Here is a 19,220-nt window from a genome sequence, read left to right on the forward strand (position 1 = left end):
TTCAGTCGCTCCAGAGTCCGTCTGAGCCCCAAGTGAGACCGAGCGCCGCGACCCGGGGCGGGAGGGGCGCGCGCATCCAGGGGTTGGCACCGCTGGGGCCCCTGGGGGGAGGGGCGCGGACGGGCCGGCCCCGCAGCCTCCGCCAGGCCCCGCTCGCCCCCGCTTCTCTCCGCCTCCCGCCCTTCCCTCCCCTCCCGGCAGCGGCCTCCCTCTTCCTCCGCCCCCCCCAACACCCCACCCCGCCCGCCCGCCCGCCACCTCCCCCCGGTTTCTCATTCCTGCCACTAGCGCGCTCGGCGGCTCATTCCGCGGCCGCCGCCAGCCGAGGGGAGAGGCGCTCGGCGATGCCGCGGGGGCCGCTCGCAGCCTCCGCCGACTTGTGAATGGGACGCGGGCTGGGGCCGGGGCTGACTCCGCCGCGCTCGCCCGGCGCCGGGGACGGACGGCGGGAGCTCGCGCCCACCCTCCAGGGCTCCAGGTAGGCGCGCCGCCCGAGCCTTGCCCGCGCCTGGATGGGGCTTCTTGGGGAGGGAGGTCTCTGGATGAGAATTTCGGGGACGGGGGGCTGACTAGAGAAGGTCTCTCCAATGCAAAGGAGATGGGGGTGGGGGAGATAAGAGGAGATTTGTTTAAAAATTTAAAAAAAAGGGAGAAGGGAGCCAGCTGTGGGCGCGGGCGGCGCAGGGGGCACCGGCGCCAGATGTGCGCTCCAACCTCTCCCCCGCGCCTGCCTCGTCTGAGGTCTGCGCCGAGGCCGCGGGAGGGAGGGTTTGCCCCCGGCTGGAGCGGGAGGCTGCGGAGCTGCGCCCTGGACACGCCAACTGCCCTCGGTCAGGTCTCTGGGGAAAGTCGCCCCCGGGCAGTGCCCTCCCGCTCGCCCTCGCTGCGCCCGTTTCCCCAGGCGGCGACGTGACTGCGCTCTGCAGGGCTCCTACCCCTTTCCTCCGATGCCCGCGGAGCGCTCCGGGAGGCTCAGCCCTCCACCCTAGACTGCCCGGGAGGCCCCAGAAAACGGAAGGAATCCGGCTCGCCTCGCCGTTCCCCCGCACTTTAATAGCTTGGGCTCGGGTCCGCTGACTGCGGCTCCCGGCTGCTGACTGCGGCGCGCGCTCCAGCCCGAGTCTCTCGGGGAGCTCCGGGGGGGCCGTTCATCAGCTACCGCCCGTCCGAGGAGAGATCCGCGAGCGGCTCAGACTCGGGCACTGGCCTGGGGTTGGCGAATCCTGCCAGGGTCAACGTTAACTTTGTGAACCAAGCTTTCCCCGAAGCCTGCGCCTCCCCCCGGAGCGCGCCGAGCCTCTCCAGCCCGCACGGCCGCCCTCCCTCCCTCCCCGGCTCTGCCCTGGACCGAGCCGCGGGTGGGAAGCGCTGAGCCGCGGGCAGGAGGGGGAGGGCGGCGAGGAGAGCACCCCTTTCCCCCTCCGCCCGGCGGGGCCGCGCCGTGAAGAGTCCCCAGAGAAAGTGGGGTCGGGGAGGCCCCTGGGTCGCCCTTCCATCTCTCCCTTTCTGGCCAAGGCCCTGCTTTGGCCCGGGCGCGTGGGGGATGCCGAACGCCTCCCTTTCCCGGGTGAAAGGTTTTCTAGATGCTGGAAAAAGCCCTGTTGCTTTTGCTGATAATGCAGCAGGAATTGAACGGGCCATCGCACTGCTGTTAGGAAACGGCATCTTTTAATTATTTAATAATGCCATCCCTGCTCGATGACGGGTCGTCCCTAAGGGGTGGGGGTGGGGGCGGAGGGTCGTTCCCCAAACCCTGCTGCCCGCCGGCGAGTATAGATCTGCCTCCAGGCTGCCAGAAATCTTGTTCGGGTGGCTCTGAAATATTTTGTGTTTCTTTTCTGATCATTCCTATTGGTTTCAGATGAGGCAGGGAGTAAGTTTCCAGTTTAATCACAGGGAAGCCACGATAATTAATCTGGCAAGAGGATGGATCAATTTCTTTATCACTTAGGCTTGTCTCGGACATCGATGGTTTTGCGGGGGGCAGCGGCTGTGGTGGGAGGTGTCTCGATTCTCCCGGGATGGAGGTGGAGTTTTCTTAGGAGCGAGGACCCACCAGCATCTCATCAGCATGTAGGCCAAGCTGGGTTTTGAGCCCTAGAGCCTAAGACGATGGGAAAGACGAAAAGAGGCTGACCTTCATTCCTTTAATCCTGGCATTATTTTTCCTGCAAATGCGGAGCCTCGCAGACACCAGAACCCAGAAGTCGGCACTGTCCAACCCCAGCAGCAGGGGGTCTGGGTCTTGCCTCGGTAGAACAAAGGAATAAAAGTTGCCAAACAAAGGGACAGAGTTGTGGCCAATACCGGAGGGACCCTGAAGCTCCTCGCCACTGAAGTTTATTAACGGTGAAATCTGATGCAAAGTTTCAGAGTTGGCCAGTGGGCCCTGGAATTCAAACCTCTGAAATCCTGCCTAGTACAAAGGAATGTGAGGAGTTTTCCAGCCTAGGCCAGGGAGAGGCATCTGAGAGGCCAGGGAACTTTGCTGGAGTGAGAATTATCTGTACATCTTGCTTTGGAAACGTTGTAAAGTAATGCATCAAACATACCTGGCAGCTGTGCTTTATTAATAACAATTATTTGTATCATTATTTTAGAGTCTGTATAAACTGGCTATTTTGTTACATTGTTTGGAGAGGGGGGAATTGTCCCCATCCCACCCTTGAGGGAAGGGAAAGGAGGAGATGCATTGAAAGGAGTGAGATTAAATAATCTGTTGAGGCCCGGACATGTAGATTGACTCAAACCGGGCTTATTGCTTACTAGAAAAATAGGCTTTTAAAACGGTTCTAATGGAAGCAGTGGACCATCTTGATAGCACTTCAGAATTTCCATTATGTTCAGCATCCTTATCAGAACGCCAGACAGTAAAATTACTAGAAACCTAAATTCTGTTTTCAATTAAGATGCAATCTTGTGTTAATTTGAGAATTAAAAAAAAAAAAAGTTATGGCTCTAATTTTTTTTTTTTGTATGACCCAGAACTCAGGTTTTCTCTTTGCAGTGGTGGCTGTGGCTGGGTATGTTTCAGCGGTTTATTCCTGCGAGGAGAAGGGGCAGGGCTGGAGAGCTGTGCCGTGATTTGGGGGGCATACAGATCAATTTCATGCTGCTTTACTGCACTTGTCTTCATAATTCATGGTTTTTCTTCCACTTTGAATGGAATTACATGGCCGCTTTGTAAAGACTCTGGGTTGGGGACCCTCCTATGGGCAACGCCGTGACTTTGACCTCGAGGCTGGATTTACAGGGCCAGAGCTGCTATCCCATGAGCATGGTGTCTCCAAACCTTGCCTGTGACTGTTGGTTACTTATGAAGTTGGACAGTTCTCGTAAACTTTGATCTGTGATACTCAAATCTATTTTCAGAACCATCTAAACGGATCGGCAATCTGACTTCGGTGTTCCTTGATTTTCAGTACATAGAAGTAGGCCGATGTTCAAGCAGCATAATCATTTAAGTTTATTTTCAATAATGATTTTTTTTTTTACTTTGATATAGGCATACCTAATCATTAAATAATGATGATAGAACAGTGGCTTATAGAGTTTGAAAGTAGGAAGCAAACCTTTTTTTTTTCTGTTGAGTTTGCAAAATGATTGAATTCCTAGGTTTTTCCCCTAGAAAATCTGAGCAGTGTGTAAATGCACCAACCTTTAAGAGGTTGAAATGGGTCTGAGATGTTTTTTTCTCCCTTATGAAACCAGTTATTTCACAAATAGTTACCTAATTTGTCAAGAACCGCCATTTCTAGATTTACTAAGCACTGCGAGTTGTCAGCCTTTCCCAATGGAAAATTACTGCCCCTGAAATAGGTACAGCTCTTTGGTCTCTATAAAGGCATGGCTGAATTGACAAAGAAGGACATCAACAGGTCTGTTAAAAAGAAAAAAAAAAAAAAAGGCTGGAGAAAGTTGGATACATTCTGGTACACCAGTAGGAGAGAGACTCAGCCTTTGCCTCCAGGATTCCTGCGATAGCCATCCACAGCCGCCTCCATGGGCAGGAGGGACCAAAGAAAACACTCGAGGAGGGTAATTAGACATCTTTCTGCTATAATTTTACCCTGACACGGAGGGCCTTGTGCATCTCTGGAAAGGCGCGCCTTCGCGGAAGATTGCGCTTCTGGCCACTAGAGGGCAATGGCGCCCTTCTCCAGCTTTCTGCATGGGGCCCATCTGCTTTGGAGGGCGCCCTGAAAAGGGGCTTTGTTACCCGCAGCCTTGTCGGGCCCTCTCTGGGGAGGCGGAATTCAATCTAGCTGTGGTTCAGGCTACTGCTCCAGCAGTTTGTCGGGATGAACATCTTTCTAGTCGGTGGATCTCGTTACCTTCAGCCTCTCCCTACCTTGGAGTTTAACTAGAAAGTTGGAAAACCTTATAACTTGAGATTGAGCGGAAGATGGGTGTGGGGCTGGGCTGTGTGATAAACAAGGTCAGCGCTCACTGAGGCAGTGATCTGGGAGGAGTTTTTCTGGCTCTTTTTTATTTTATTTTATTATTTTATTTTTTATTTTATTTTTTCCTGCTAGAGAGAGCATCGTTTCAGACTCCGAGGGGGAAGGGACTGGAGAGAGAAGAGAGAATATTAGTGAGATTGCTGTGATACCACGGCCTATCCTTTTAAAGAGGTTTTGAAGACATCTGCAAGACATTTCTAATTTGCAAAAAAAGAATAAGCGTTTGATCTTTGGTAAACCCTTGGGGGCATGGAGTTCCAATGTAACAGTAAATGTTTCTCTGTTACCTTTAAACCATCTTGACACTGGAAGACACAGGGCCTAACTTGAGCAGAGAATAACACTTAATGCAAGGTTGGTCCTCACGCACCGGAGTTGAATGGTTTGATTTCCCCCCCCCTCAGTGATATGGAAATTACCGCTGATGATTAAATTGCACATTTCAGGCTGCACAAATTTGTATCTGTTACAGTTTGATAGTGTCATTATGGAAGTTCAGAAGAAGCATGAAAAAAAAAAACACGCTACATTATAATTAAGAGGAAAGCTCTGTTTAAAAAATAAGTACTGTCTTAAGTGGATTCTTATTGCATCTTTTTTTTTTTTAACCGAGGACAGTTGCCTCCCGTGAATCAGCAGTGTGCTGTTTGGGAGCCCGGGTGGAGGGCGGGAAGGCCTGGCGGTTGGTAAGGAAGGAACCGGTGCAGGTGGATGAAGGGAGGAAATAGTCCGTAACTCGGTGGAAAGTAAGACAGTGTTTCCTAAACCCGTGCTCACTTAACCGCCGGACGGTTTAGTTCACATTAAAATTTTCCATAGTTATTTGGGTTTAATGAGGCGCAGACGGTTGCAGAGTTCGGAATTCTTGCCGAGATAAAGCATCGTTCTCACCGTCTTTGTGGTCCAGGCCTCTGCTCAGGCAGAGCACCTGGCACGTCAGGACATTACGTGACAAAGGGGTATGAGGAGAGGAAAGGAGGGAGGGGGAGAGAGAGACTAAGGATGCTGTTTCCAGCGGCAGGTCGAATACTGGCCTGTCTGTCTCTCTTCCCCACCCCCCCCCCCTTGTTTAGACCAAATGAGGTGCTGAATCCAGAAGGTTGGCACAAACTGCTTTACAGGCCACGGTCAGCAGTGGCCAGGGACCTACACTGTTTCCTCTGGTGCTGGGTGCTCCTCCAAGGATACTGTGAATAATCACTGCCCTTCCCTCCGATTTTCCTGGCAGTGGCAGGTGAAGAAAAGCCTTCCCTCACCCCCTCATGAGCTCCCTTTATTTGCCAGAAACCCTTCACGAGTTACAGTTACGTCTCCACGTGCCTTGAAGAAAATGGCTTTGGGCTCGGAGTCTTGCCAGATGTGAGGATCACCTAACCCAGCAGCAGGCGCGGGGGGAGGGCCTCCCTGATTTTAGTGTAAGACGCATGGAGATCCCCTTCAGCCTTCGTGAGGCTCCATCAGCCGGAGCCCACTGAGAACCGAGTAGCGTCCCTGCCGCCGATGCTCCCTTATTCTTAGTAAGAACCAGCGTGGGCGAGGGCAGGCACGGACGTGTCTGGTCTAGGTGCTGAGCACCCCCCCGCCCCCGTGGATCTCTGCCAGTGTGATTCCCATGGTCACAGACCGAGGCTCAGGCCTCTTTCCACCCTCCCGAGGCTGGGGCCAGGCCTCAGACCTGGAGGCGGCACTGCCCGGCGGCAGAGCCAGGACCGGGGCGAGGGGAGTGAGACCGAGACGTTCCGGTGTGGAGTTAGAGCCCATCTTTATTTAAAACTTTGTTATTTTTACCCGTCTTGGATTTTTCTTCCATTCATCTTGATTTTTTTTTTTATGTAGCGTTAAAATGCTACTTATCTTGATGACTGAGGTGTTTTTTTTTGGCATTTCCTTATATTTTGTGCCTCACCTGGTTCCAGCCCTGCCTGGCATTTTGATTCTCAATTCCAGCTCCACCGCTTCCAGAGGGTCTGACCGAGATGAAGCCGCGTAAGTTCTGAGACTTGGTGCCTCACCTGCAAACAGCCCAGCCGGTGATAACACCGATGTCCCGGCACTGTTGTGACGACATGGGGAGGGAATGGGGCGCAGTGGCTGGCTCGTGGTCAGCAACCAGTGAATGCTCAGCCTTCGGTCCTCTTAGAAATAGGCCTGCGGCTGCGTTTTAGAGACTGAAGGTAGCCGTAGCAGTTCTTTCGTCCAGCAGCTTGGCCGAAATCCTGCACCGAACATTCGCTTCCGATCAAGGCCTCTCCCAATGAATCGTTTATGAATCATTTCATAGGTTTAAGGGATGCACCCCTCTTCCATTTGAAATATTCAAGAGGCAGGCGAGATTTCAGAGATAATTACGGCCTTTGAAAAGGGCCCGGCTCCTACCTTCGCGTTTCCTCCCTGTTCCGTCTTACACGTGAGTTTCTGTGACGCGTCCCCTAGAAGCAGAATCTTAACCGGGAAGGTCCGCTGGGCGGGCGATGTTGAGATGCCCATCACAGGGTTTGCTTTCCCTGGAAAGGGCCGCCTTACTGTCCCAGACTAGCTTCAACGATAATGAGCCTCCCGGTAAATCAGCACCGTTTCAGGACGCTCCCTGTTTGTTTTCAGGTAAATGTAGTTTGGGATTTTAAGGGGGTTGGGCAGTGGCAGTTTTGACTCACGAGGAGACTTCTGCTGGAGAAGCGCTGGCCTTGACCGTGGTCTTCCTCAGGCCCCCGCAAAAGCCCAGCCGCCCCCCGCGGCCCTGAGTGGTTTCCCAGCTGTTTTCCCACCCAGTACCGCTGTCCGGCTGGGCCTTCCAGGTCGTCCTGTCCCGTCGGCAGCCCTCTCGTGCCGCCTGAGTGCGCTTGGCAATGGCGGGAAATGCCTGCCTGCGTTTGTCTGGGAAAGGCGAGGGGAGGGAGCCAACTTTCTGAGGTGCTGCTCTGGGCCGGGTGCTGCACCTGACGCCTCATTTATCCTGTGCGGTCACCCAGCGAGGAGGGCGCTGCCGTCTCCGTTTTACAAATAGGGACACTGACGCTTGTCTCACCTCCCGAGGCTGGAGGGAGGAGAGTGGGGTGTCCAAGCCTGTGACTCCACGTGCCCACCCGTTTGATTTTACCCACACCCAAGGCTGTGTTTATTGATCTTAGAGAGAGACGAAGGGAAAGAGAAGGAGCGGGGGAGAGAGAGAAACATCAAAGTGAGAGAAACGAATCGGTTGCCTCCCGTGTGCGCACCAACCTGGGATGGAACCCACAATCTAGGCGCGTGCCCTCACCAAACCCGCGACCTTTTGGCGTGTGGGACAGCGCTCCAACCAACGGAGCCACCGGCCGGGGCAGCCCGCCCGTTAATTTTTAATATGTCTTTATTGACGTTTTAGAGAGGAAGGGATAGAGAGATGGGAACATCGACGGGAGAGATGTCCGTCGGCTGCCTCCTGCACGGCCCCTCCTGGGGATCAAGCCCGAAACCCATGCGCGTTCCCTGACCAGGAATGGAACCGGCGACCTCTCGGTTCAGGGGTCAACGCTCAACCACGGAGACGCACGGTCGGGCATCCCGTCCGTTTCCGTACTAAGTGTGACGCGTGTCCCAAGCCCAGGCTTCCCTAGCTTTTGAGAGAAGAGCAAGCGGCCCTACAGAGAGCTGAGCTGAGTGCTGGACCTCGTGCCCCTACGAGATCTCAGATCTTATCCTTAAAAGGAGCTTTGTTGATCTTCTGGTTCAGCTCTCCTCTCAGCAGGTTTCTGTCTGGCATTCATTCTACAGCTTCTTAAATGTCCTTGACGAGAGCCCGCTCAGGACCTCTCGGGGAACCCAGGGCACTGGAGGTGACGCATTAACTCTGGTCGTTACAATTCCCCATCGGACGAGGGGCTAACGTACCCCCCTTTTGTAACTTCTCCCAATAGATGCCCTCTGTCTCTGCTCCCCCTCACTCTTGCAGCTCTACAAACACTTGAAAATTGGTATCAGGTAACAGTTCAAACCCAGCATTTACGGGGCACTAGTTTTAGGCCCTGTGCTGAGAACACTCCCTGTCGTGTGGGACTCAGTCACCACGATCCTGGGAGCTGGTGAGAATGTTGTTAGCGTCTTACAGAAGGGAGAAAAAAACCACCTGACATTCCCAGGGGTCCACAGAAAAACGTATTTAAAGTCAGGCATCCGGCACCCAGCCAGCCTAGCCACGGTGTCAGGATGCTCGCCACTGAGTGTGTCAGCCAATCTTGAGGAGCTGCAGTTTCCAGACTTCTTGCGGCCCTCCTGTCTCCCATTTGCTTCCATTCCATTCTGTCCTTGTCCCCTCTAGCTGCTGGCTCCTCGGGCCAGATTCCTCACTGCAGGCGATAACCACTGTGCAGCACTTGGAGGGACCGCTTTCCATGAGGAGGGCTGGACAGTCCACTTGACCAAGTGGAATCCCTAGGAATCAGAGGCCTGAAGTCGTTAACTGAATGATGAGCTAGTCCAGCCCACCTTCACTGAGACATGAGCCTCTGGGGACCTACAGGGACCACGACGTGTCGATCACACAGCAACTTAGGGATGGATGGAATAAGAACTGGGCAGTCCTGGCTCTTAACTCAATCTCCTACCACTAGGTACAAGCAAAAGGTGTGTGTTTTTGTTTCTTTCAGAGTGGATATACCTGTGGACTGATTTTTATTTACACATATCATTATCTCAGGGGTGTGTGTGTGTGGAAGGAATACCCTATATGCCACTGAGCAGTTAAATTGTGAGACCTAACTGTGGGGTTCTGCCTGAATCTCTATTCTTTGGAAATCGTGGTCAGCAAATCCAGTGTCATTTGATAATATTTTGCAGAATGTACCACTTAACCCTGGTCTTTAGCTCCATCCTACTTAACAGTCACCTGCTCTGAGTTTCCACTGGTAACAGTGTAAGAACTGTGTCCTCACCTTGCCGCCCCCAGGCCTTCAAGGGACCCTCTGGCTGGGTTTGGGCTGAACTCAATTTCAGGCCCATTTCTTTGTCACCCGTTTTAATGAAAAGCTCTGTGCTGGGCACGCGAAATGGTCAAATCCCAGGGCCTTCCCTCAGAAAGCAGACCATATCTAGGGTGCAGAACATAGTAGGTCTGTCTACAAAAACTCAAGGCTGCAGACAGTAAGTGTGGCAAAGGGAGAGTAAACAAACGGAGCCACAGGAAGGACAAGTCATGTCCAGTTCAGTTGTCAAAGATGCTTTGGGGAAGGAATAAGAGAATTGCGCTCCTGCATGGTGACTGCGGACCCCCGAGGCCCCTAGGCCAGTGCACTGTCCCCCCAGGTGCTCCAGTGTGGCTGCCACGTGCTGGTGGTGGCTGCAGCCTCACGGACACCCAGGCACTGGGAACTCCCACTGTTAGAAGTGCTTCCTTAGATTGAGCCAAACTCTGCCTCCCCAAAGGTCGGATTCTTTGATACAAGCCTCTCAGGTTGTGCCGAATAGAGGTCATCCTTCCTCCCCATCACCGTGACTCAGGGTTGAAGCTGTCCTCCAGGAAGCCTCCTCCCTGCTTCTCACAGCTCCAGAGCGAACACCCCATTTGTTTTTGCTCCAGCCCCCCTCGGAAGGGCTGGAGACAGAAATGTAGTCAGCTGCACTCCAGACCATCGACTCCCTTCTACACACTTTTATTGCAGCCCGAGGCGACATTACATTAGCTTTTATTGCCAGCCACATCACCCAGAGGACTCCTGCTCCGCAGTTTATTTGTTTATTTGTTTTCCCTTCCATGCTGCCCTTCAGTCGTATTTCCCCACCTGTCCCTGTGCAGGTAAGACACAACCGGGCACCTTCAGGGGCTCTCTGGTCAGGCTCCCTGCTCCGCAGCTCGGCCCTGCCACTCCCCAGCCGTCCCCCCCACTTCATCTGTTTCTCAGTTTCCCCATAGCCCTGGGTCTGCCTAATGGGGTGGCTATGACATTAAACGACACTGATATATAAAAATGCTTAAAAGTGCACGGAATGGGGTGGCTGTTGTTATTATCTCTGGTATAGTTCATACAGTTGGGTTCAGTCCACTGACCCCGTCTCCGGAAACGTTATTAAACGTAAACCTTCAGTCTGTTTTCCAGAACACCCTACATCATTCCTCCTGTCCGCAGTGTGCTCAGTCACCAACCTTGCTTGGTAAAAACAAAAAACAACACAACAGCCAGAACAAAAACAGCAGCATAGAGTGGAGCAGAGCCTGCTTAAACCTCACCGGACACTCCCTGTCCAGTGACTCCTCCACACCCTGGAATACAACACTCTGTCTGTCACTCATTCCTTGTAGCGCTGCTTCGCCGTTTCGTTTGCTTGCCTGTTTGGCTGCACAGCGTGGGAGCCCCCTTCCCGTGTTTGGAGGGTAACCCTCAGTAGGGTTCTGTATGGAAACAGAGCTCCCCTCCTGCTCCACAGGCCTGAAGGGCTAGAGAGCCCTCCTCTGCTCTTCTGGCAGCTGGAACGCTGACTCAGCGCCCCCTCTCCAGTGTGTGATGGAGCGGATTCGGTGTCTGACGTACGCGGCGGGCACACAGGATGGGTGCGCGATGGGCGAGCAGCTTCTTGGAAGGGACAGGGCAGGCTGTGCGGGAAAGGGTACTGGCTGTGGAGTGAATGCAGAACTCCACAAAGGATTATCCAGAGGAAGCTAAGGCCAGATTCAGGGACATGAGTCCACATTGGATCCCGACCCAAGGGTAGCTAGATAGAAAGGAGTGTTCTGAGCCAGACATCTTGGAAAAGCCAGGTTGGCATACGTAAGACCTCCCCAGGCATTGGTGAAAGATGCCCCCATGAGGACAAGCAGACGGACCCCGGTCACATCCCCACGTCCTGAGGGGACAGCTCCCATCCCCTGGCAGCGTGGCCTCTGGGCTGGCCCGAGGATGGCACGATCAGGTAGAAGTTGGCCGTGCTTACAGCTGGGCGAGTCAGGGCCGCAAGGACAGGCAGGCGACAGCTTCCTCGGCGGTGGGTCCCATTCCACTCCAGGACAGCTTTACTGGCCGCCTTTGAAAGGAATCAGCACCCCCCTGCCAGCGAGGGGCGCCTTCCGGGGAAGCTTAGGTTTCAGAATTTCTGAGACTCGGCAAGTAGTCTGTCTAACGGGCCGCGCAGTTGAGCCATAGAGTGGCTTTGCTTTTGACGGAGCCGCTAGCCCAGACTTGACTCAGTCGTCACCCAGCGGCACAAGCTCTCGGAGCCGGGAGTTTTTACATCTGCACGATACTCTCCCGTGGGTCCCGGTGGACACAAATCCAGGTCGCACACCCAGGATGACGAATCACACATAGGTGAGGCGGCCGAGCAGCTGTATCGGTAGCTACCTACTTTCTGTTGTCTACTTATTAAAGCGTGTGTATTTAAAGGTTTTAAATATTTAACAAGTTTTATAAACTATTTCATCAACAATAGCAGCAAAACTGTGTTTAAATTCCAAGCCCAAATTGAAAACCAGGGTTCAGTTACGCTCACAGTTCCAGGTCACACCACTTGGCCCTAAACTAGCCTAATAGTCAGGGGGCTCACTCGAGCTGCCTCACTCCACCGTATGCTTTATATGCAGACACAGCTGTAGTGTAACACAGTTTTCCTTTTTATTAGTATTCTTGGAACCTAAGAAGCACTGTATAAATGAACTGTCACTATTAGTATTATTATCTTAGAGTAAAAAAGTTGCAATTTAGCACGTAGAGCTGGGCACACCCGCCTTCAAAGTGATGCCTTGGTGATTCTTGTGTCTTAATCATCACCGTTCCTCCTGCAAACATCGCAGAGAATCTTCGACTTCAGCAAATCTCGGCGGTGCAATTGGGAGCGTTCCTTGGGAGACTCATGCCGCCTGAGAAGACCCATCTTTGAAGTGAGGGATGGGTCCCGGGGAATCGTGTCAGCCGCCTGGTCCCCATCAACCCCATCCCCGCCGTGCCCTGCCTTGCGAGCCAGAGGCCCGCCTTCTGTTCTTTTCTCAGGAGGTGAATAACTTCCGCCTCCTTTCTCAGGGATGGAGAAAGATCACCTGTCAGCAAGTCTGTGGCCAAGTGCTGACAAATTTTCCTTAATAGGCTGCCCTGTGGTTCCCTCCCTCTGGGCAGCCCAGCCCAGGGCAGCCCTGGCGTTGTTGATAAATAGCCATGTGGCCTTGGGCAAACCAATTAACCTCGGTTTCCTCATCTGTAAAGTGGCCTTCTGGGTCCTTTCCAGCTCTAAAATGGCCTGGCTTTCAAATCTGCTTCCGCAAATCACTTGGCTGGGTGCTCTCTGACCGTCCCGTCCCAGCCTTCTAGAGGAAAGTGCAGACAGGATCCCCGGTACGTGAATGCACAGGTTTGGTTTTCCCAAGCAGAATGTCCCTGCGTGTGACAGTGGGCAAAATGGGACTGTAGGTGATATGTTTGGGACACACTGTGGAGTCTGCTGAGTGCCAAATGCAGGGCGTTGGACTTCATCTCCTGGGTCCCAGGCAGCCTTTGCAGAATCTGGAGCAGGGGAGTGATGTGTTCAATACTTAATTAAATGATTTCCGGAGCAGCATGGAGAACTGATCGAAAGGAGCAGAGACTTGAAACGGGAACTGGTGGGGTGGGGGTGAGGATGGCAGGGGAGATGATGAAGCTGGGACAACGGTGGTGTCATCATTATAACAGCTTTTGTATACTGAGAATTTACTATGTGCACACACTGAGCTCAGCACTTTCCATAAATTATCTCAATTCATCCCCACTACCACCTCAGTGAGGGAGAAGCTGTGTAATTATCCCCCTTTTATGAAACGCAGAAACCAAGATTCAGGGTAGTGAACTTTCCTAGTGTTGTACAGTTAAGGGGACCGGCGGGGATATGAACAGAGTCCCTGTTTACTGCTGTGTATGGGGAGACGGATTTACGAAGCTTCGAGGGGGTAGGTTCATGAGACTTGCTGTGGCTGTTGAAGAGGAAATGGAAATGGGTATGTTGTGAAGTGTTTACTGAGTGCCCAGGACTGAGCTTTCCAGAGACGATCTCCGTGCTCATAAACAGGAGCCCTGAGACCACATGGGTATACAGTTGCAAAGGATTTGAACTCAGGACCTGAGAGATCCAGAAAGCTTTTCCTGTGACTCTTCTAATGCCTCCAAGATTTTGGCTTTCTCCCCACCTAGGTTTTCTCTAATGTGCACATATGACTGGAAAACTTAAAAAGATGTGTTAGGATCTGGCTGGTGTGGCTCAGTTGGTTGGGCGTCATCTGGGGCATCAAAAGGTTGCCGGTTCGATTCCCAGTCAGGGCCCATGCCCGGGTGGTGGGCTCGATCCCCAGTAGTGGGCGTGCAGGAGGCAGCAGATCAGTGTTTCACTCTCACATCCATGTTTCTGTTTCTCTCTTCCTCTCCTTCCCTCTCTCTCTCTCTAAAAGTCAATAAAAAGTTAAAAAAGAACACAACTTAAAAAAAAGATGTATTAGGCAGAAAAGAAGTTCTTCCAAGATCCACGTTCCTTCTTGAAATTTTGATTCCTGTCCAGCCCTGGCATAGATAAATTGAAGATTTCACCGAGAGCATCACATCGGAATGTTTATTTTGCACCCTGGGTTTACAGCATATTGAGAGAAGACATGCAGACTCAGTCTTTGTCCATCAGTGGGTGCTCTCCACTTGGGACAGGGCCGTGACCTTGTACAGTGTATATAAAAGGTGGGAGGAGAGAGTCTCATTGCAGCTACTCCGATGCACGATGCAAGTTAGTAAGGACTCAGGCTTCTGGGAGATCAGAGATTCATCTCCCCTGGATTTTGACAGGACATGAAGACCATCAACTCTGTTGCTCTAAGCTAGGACTTCTCAACAAATGCAGTTGCAAACACCAGCTTGGCCAAGTCTTGTTCGAAGACACAGAGGCCGCCAGGTCTCTGTGCTTTGTGTTTCTTTATCTGCTCTAATATCCTCCGAGCATTTTCCTCTGTAGACCGCCTGATCCATCCTTTCACCCATCCCTTCCTTGTTGACTCACTGGGGGACAAGCGGGAACTTGCCTCCCTTGTCTGGATTCCAGTTTCCTCTCTTGCAGAAGGAGGGTTAGAATGGAAGATCGCCTCCCCTCAGGAGGGATCAGGAGGAACAGCTGAGCTCTGTCTAAAAAGTCCAAAAAGAAGTTCTGATCCCCCTGCGTGACCCAGAGAATGCATGTAGTATTCCCCTCTTAACACATCTCCTGGGGTTCAGACTTTTATTTGGAAAATGGAAACAAAATTGATGGGAGGCTCTTGGGAACTCAAAACCTCGTCCTTAGTTCTGGCAGAGAGCCTCCCTAACCTGTCTCCTGGCTCATTTAAATCAAGGGTTGTAAAAACAAAGCAAGTAAGAAAAGCTCTGCGGGTAAGAATGCGAATTGATTAAATTCATGGAAATAGCATCGCCCTTCAAGGATTGCAGGTCTTTGCTAAATGTTGAAAATATTGATACTATCTCTAGTATTGTTTCCCTTATTTTCACATTTGCATGGGAAACGGATTCGATTAGCATTTTTTTCTGAAGATGGGCTTTCTGCTGAGAAAGTTGGGTTGATCGTACGCCTTGGCCCACTGAGCTTGCCTTCCCCGGCAGGGCTGAGGGATGCGAAACGGTGCTGTTTGGGAAACGGTACCTCTCCCCGCATTGTTGTGCCTCTTTTCAAGGCTCAACTGGGTTTGCAGGAGGGGAGCACTGAGCATGCCATTCACATGCTCTCGGATGGGGGAAACTGTGCTAACACAACTTTAATTTTCATATCGAATTGAACAGGAAATGAGTTTGTTGGAAATAATCACGTCTGGCGCAGAGGCGCCGGGCTGGATAGTTACTGAGGTGTGACTGTGACCCCTCGAGGTGACCTTGTGTTGTGGGGATGTGTAGGTAGAGGACATCTAGGATGCTGGAGCCAGTCAACCCCCCCCCCCGGGGGACTCCTGGGGGCCATTCCTGGCAGCAGCTCACCCCGGCTAAGACTAGTCCCTAGTGTCCTGCTGTATCTGTCCCAGCCTCTGCCTCATTCCCTTGTGCCCTGGTGGGCCCCTTACAAAAACCAAACCAAAGTTAAAAAAAAAAAGAAAACCTTTTTGTATAGCTCATTCTCTATGAAATGCATGCTTTACCTTAAATAAAAAATAATGTGTCTTGCCCCAACCGGGTGGCTCAGTTGGTTGGAGCGTTGCCCATTACACCAAAAAGGTTGTGGGTTCGATTCCCAGTCAGGGAACGTGCCTAGGTTCCAGGTTCAATCCCCAGTTGGGGTGTGTATGGGAGGCAGCCAATCAATATTTCTCTCATATTGATGTTTCTCCCCACCCCCAAATCAATAAAAAGATATTGTTGAGTGAGTATAAATACATATATACACACACATACATATGTATAGCATGTTGATGCTGGGTCTGCAGAGGTGGGCCTGGACATCAATGTGGTTTGGGGAAGAACCAAGAAGACCTTAGTCGCTCAGAATATTGACCCTGTAGATGCTGATTTTAAACCCATCAGTTATCTTTGACTTCATATTTCATAGGTTAACTTCTGAACACATTTCCCCCAAACACTCAACAGTTCTCACAGGATGCAGGGCACTAATGCATCTGAGTTTCCAGAGTCATCTTAGGTTTCTCCTCACGTCTGGGGGTCATGTTAAGCCACTGGGGCGCAGAGCAATGCAAATCCTCAGGCCTCCCGGTGCCCCGTTTCACCTTCACGGCCACGCTAAAGCTACGTGTCCTTCCTTGCTGATCTCGGCAGGTGCCTGGAGCTTGTTGTCTCCTTTAGTTCTCACGACAGTAGGAAAGTCTAATCCAAGTGTGGGGCAGAGATTGAAAGCTCAAGTGCTATGGGGGTTCAGACTGAAAGGGTTCGGACTCCCCTGCAGCCAGTCTTTTACAGAGCCCATCACGTCGTTTCATAAGTGACGTCGTTTTTATTATTTATTTTCCCCTACGGAAAAGCCTCAGGATTGGAAACCACAGTGTCCACTGTAGAATCAGGGTGGGTGGGTCTGCACATGAATAGCATAAAGGAGCCTGTGATTCGAGCTGAGTTGCAAGAAGACTCAGGAGACACATCTGTGGACTAGGAGAGTGGACACCTGGCCCCTGGTCTGGGCTTGGTCACCTGGCTGCGGCCATGTGTCCCTACCAGTAATCAGAAGGTAGATGTAGCTGCCCCATTGATATTAATGTACAAATGCCTGTATAAAGATGGTATTGTACTTAGGTAGTGCCAAAAATAGCCAAAAAAAAAAGAGGTTCCAATATTACTTTGGCTCAAAGCATCTGCATCTCCCCGGGTTCCTTATGTCTCTGCTCCAGGTGTCACTGGGCAACAGGGAAGGGGCACTGGCCTGGGAGTCAGGAATTCTGAACTCTCATCCAAATTCTATCATTATTAGTTAAGTCTTAGGCAAATAATTACCTCTCTTGGGGCATCTATTTACAGACTTTTAAAATAATGGGGCTAAACTTAGTGGCTTCTAAGAACCTGTCCCATTCTGAAGGGCTACTAAATTAACCATAATGCTGCAAAGTGGAGATATGTAAGTGAACGGGACAGACCCTGCCATCCATTGAGGATTCTGTTGGCGAAGGCAGACCACCCATGAGAGGACAATCTCAGATTGGGGTCATTGCCATAAAGGAAATAAACGGAGTTATGTAACAGAGAGGTGACATGGGTCATTCTCACTAAGGTGACCCAGGAAGACTTCTCTGCCGAGGTGACCTTATCTGATCTTTCTCTTCATCCTTGCAAACTAAACAGTTAAAATGACATCTGAAAGAATAGATTTGTCCTTTGCAAATCCATTTTAGGAATAGCAACAGAAGACAGAATTGATTTAGGAGAGGCCTCCTGCCCTAAATTCTCTGTGAAATGTGTCAGGGTCTAAAGGGAGGAAAACAGAGAGAAAATCTTTGCAACGTGAGCAAGAGATGCATTTGGAGCTCTGGGGCATTGAAAGAAAAATGTTTAAGAGGCATTAATCATTTCAGTGACTGTTTACTGAGCACCTACTATGTGCCTGAGCTTAAGCAGGGAACTGAGGATAGGGTATTTAATGATCTGCAGTCAACTAGGCCTTGAAGAAAGGCCTAGTCAAGAGGGAGAAGAGGTACACAGAAATAAATATCTCCCTTTCATTAGAACAGTGATGGTGAGAAGGGATATGGGGCGTTTGAGGGACGTCGGTGATGCTGCTCCATTTACTGAGATAGGATCAGAACATTTCACAGAAAGCACAAAGGATGAGTGCTTAGGTGAAAAATAAACCACTGACGTTTTCAAGCACTGGTGTTATTTCTGCTGATATTTTGAAATTTGCATTCCAAAATATCTTTTGGAATTAATATTAAAGAAATAACTTGAGACGCTAAAAAAATTTGGTGCACAAAATAGTCACCATAGGAAGTAAAACAGGAGAAAGAATACTGAAGTGTCTAACAGACTTAAATGAGTGATGGCATATTTTATGGGGGGTTCTACTCGCCCCTGGAAGAGTTAACTAAGAAGCCGTATCCACGCGGACATACGGTCACAATGAAACGTTAAGAGGCACAAAGGAGGCCGTTGAGTTATCTACTCAGTATGATTTCGACTTTCTACACGCACTCGCCGGAGGAGAGAATCATTCTGAAATGCCCACAGCAATCATGAAGGCGTGGTGTGACCCGTTATTTTATTTTCTTTTGAAACTTGATTCATGCCCGAGAAGGAAACACGGAGAGTAAGTTCTAACCTGGCCATTTGGAGGGCCATGGAAACCGTGGTTCCTTCTAGCGCGGGCTGTTTCTGACGAGTGATTTGTCTGAGACAGAAGAAGCCGAGCCTCGAATTTAAAAATGAACTTCACGTTTTGCTGTTAATTCGAGGCGCTTGCTCATTGCGATTTGTTTCCACTGTCCACATTTTGCTCTGTCCGAATTTAAATGAAGCAGGAATAGAAAGCATGTGTGAACTCAGAAAACCGGTTTTAGTGGTGGCATCTGGGAAGCGCTGGGAGGGGGAAGGACGGCCCATCTACTGCAAATAAAAAGGGCCTTCGCCCGGCCGTCTTCCAGCTGGGAGCTCTAAGGAATGAAAAGATGAGGGATGGTTTGTCCTGACCGCGTGGCTGGTTTGGAGGGACATTACGGCACCGTCGTGGTAGGGCCGGAAAGAACAAGGCGGAAAGTGCTTGGGCCAAGACCCACTGTTACGTCGGCGGTGGTCTTGGTGGTGCCGGTGACGATGGGGCCACGGTATTCAGCGCCAGGAGGAGGCGTGGAGCTCCCGCTCAGTGAGATGTCGCCACGCGGTCACCGTGGGAGTGTCGCGCCTTCAGGATCCCTTCTATTAAAAGCAGAAGCAGGATGTCGGAGAGGCAGGTGTCAACCCAGGGCTGAACCAGGCAGAACTGAAGGTCTGCAGCTAAAGCTTTGCTGTTCTACGAAAACTTAGAACACGCCGGTTTTCAGAGTAAAAGTGTTGATCTCCACATCTAAATTTTAAAATGCACTGTGCATATGTTCTGCGATGTAAAAGCAACGGTCTCTTCCATTTTTTCTCTCTCTCTCTTGCAAACTGCAGCCTCATCATGTCATCAGAAAGCGATTTAGCGACAACGTACGCGGAGCCAAAAAGGTTCCCGTAATCTTCATGTATTTTCCACATTCTGAATGTTAGTGATTAAGGTTCTTTTGTGTGTTCATTTAAAATAATATATTATTATTATTGAAAATAAATATAATAATAAATGCAAAATGTTGGCTCTAACGGCATATGCTGAACATTTTCACAGTGCAGTGCA

The 19,220-nt window shown here is 51.0% G+C and overlaps 1 protein-coding gene across 1 annotated transcript in view; it reads left to right on the plus strand.

Moving 5' to 3' along the window:
• The first annotated feature begins 332 nt into the window (after positions 1-332).
• The window catches only part of CDH11 (cadherin 11), a 118,505-nt gene continuing 99,617 nt past the window's right edge, over positions 333-19,220 (plus strand). The window contains exon 1 of the mRNA XM_087827567.1: positions 333-478. The gene's annotated coding sequence lies outside the window, so the exon portion shown is untranslated. The remainder of the gene's footprint in view (positions 479-19,220) is intronic.

The sequence above is a fragment of the Miniopterus natalensis genome, chromosome 18 (assembly GCF_054644295.1).
Source record: "Miniopterus natalensis isolate mMinNat1 chromosome 18, mMinNat1.hap1, whole genome shotgun sequence".
NCBI classification, from domain to species: domain Eukaryota; kingdom Metazoa; phylum Chordata; class Mammalia; order Chiroptera; family Miniopteridae; genus Miniopterus; species Miniopterus natalensis.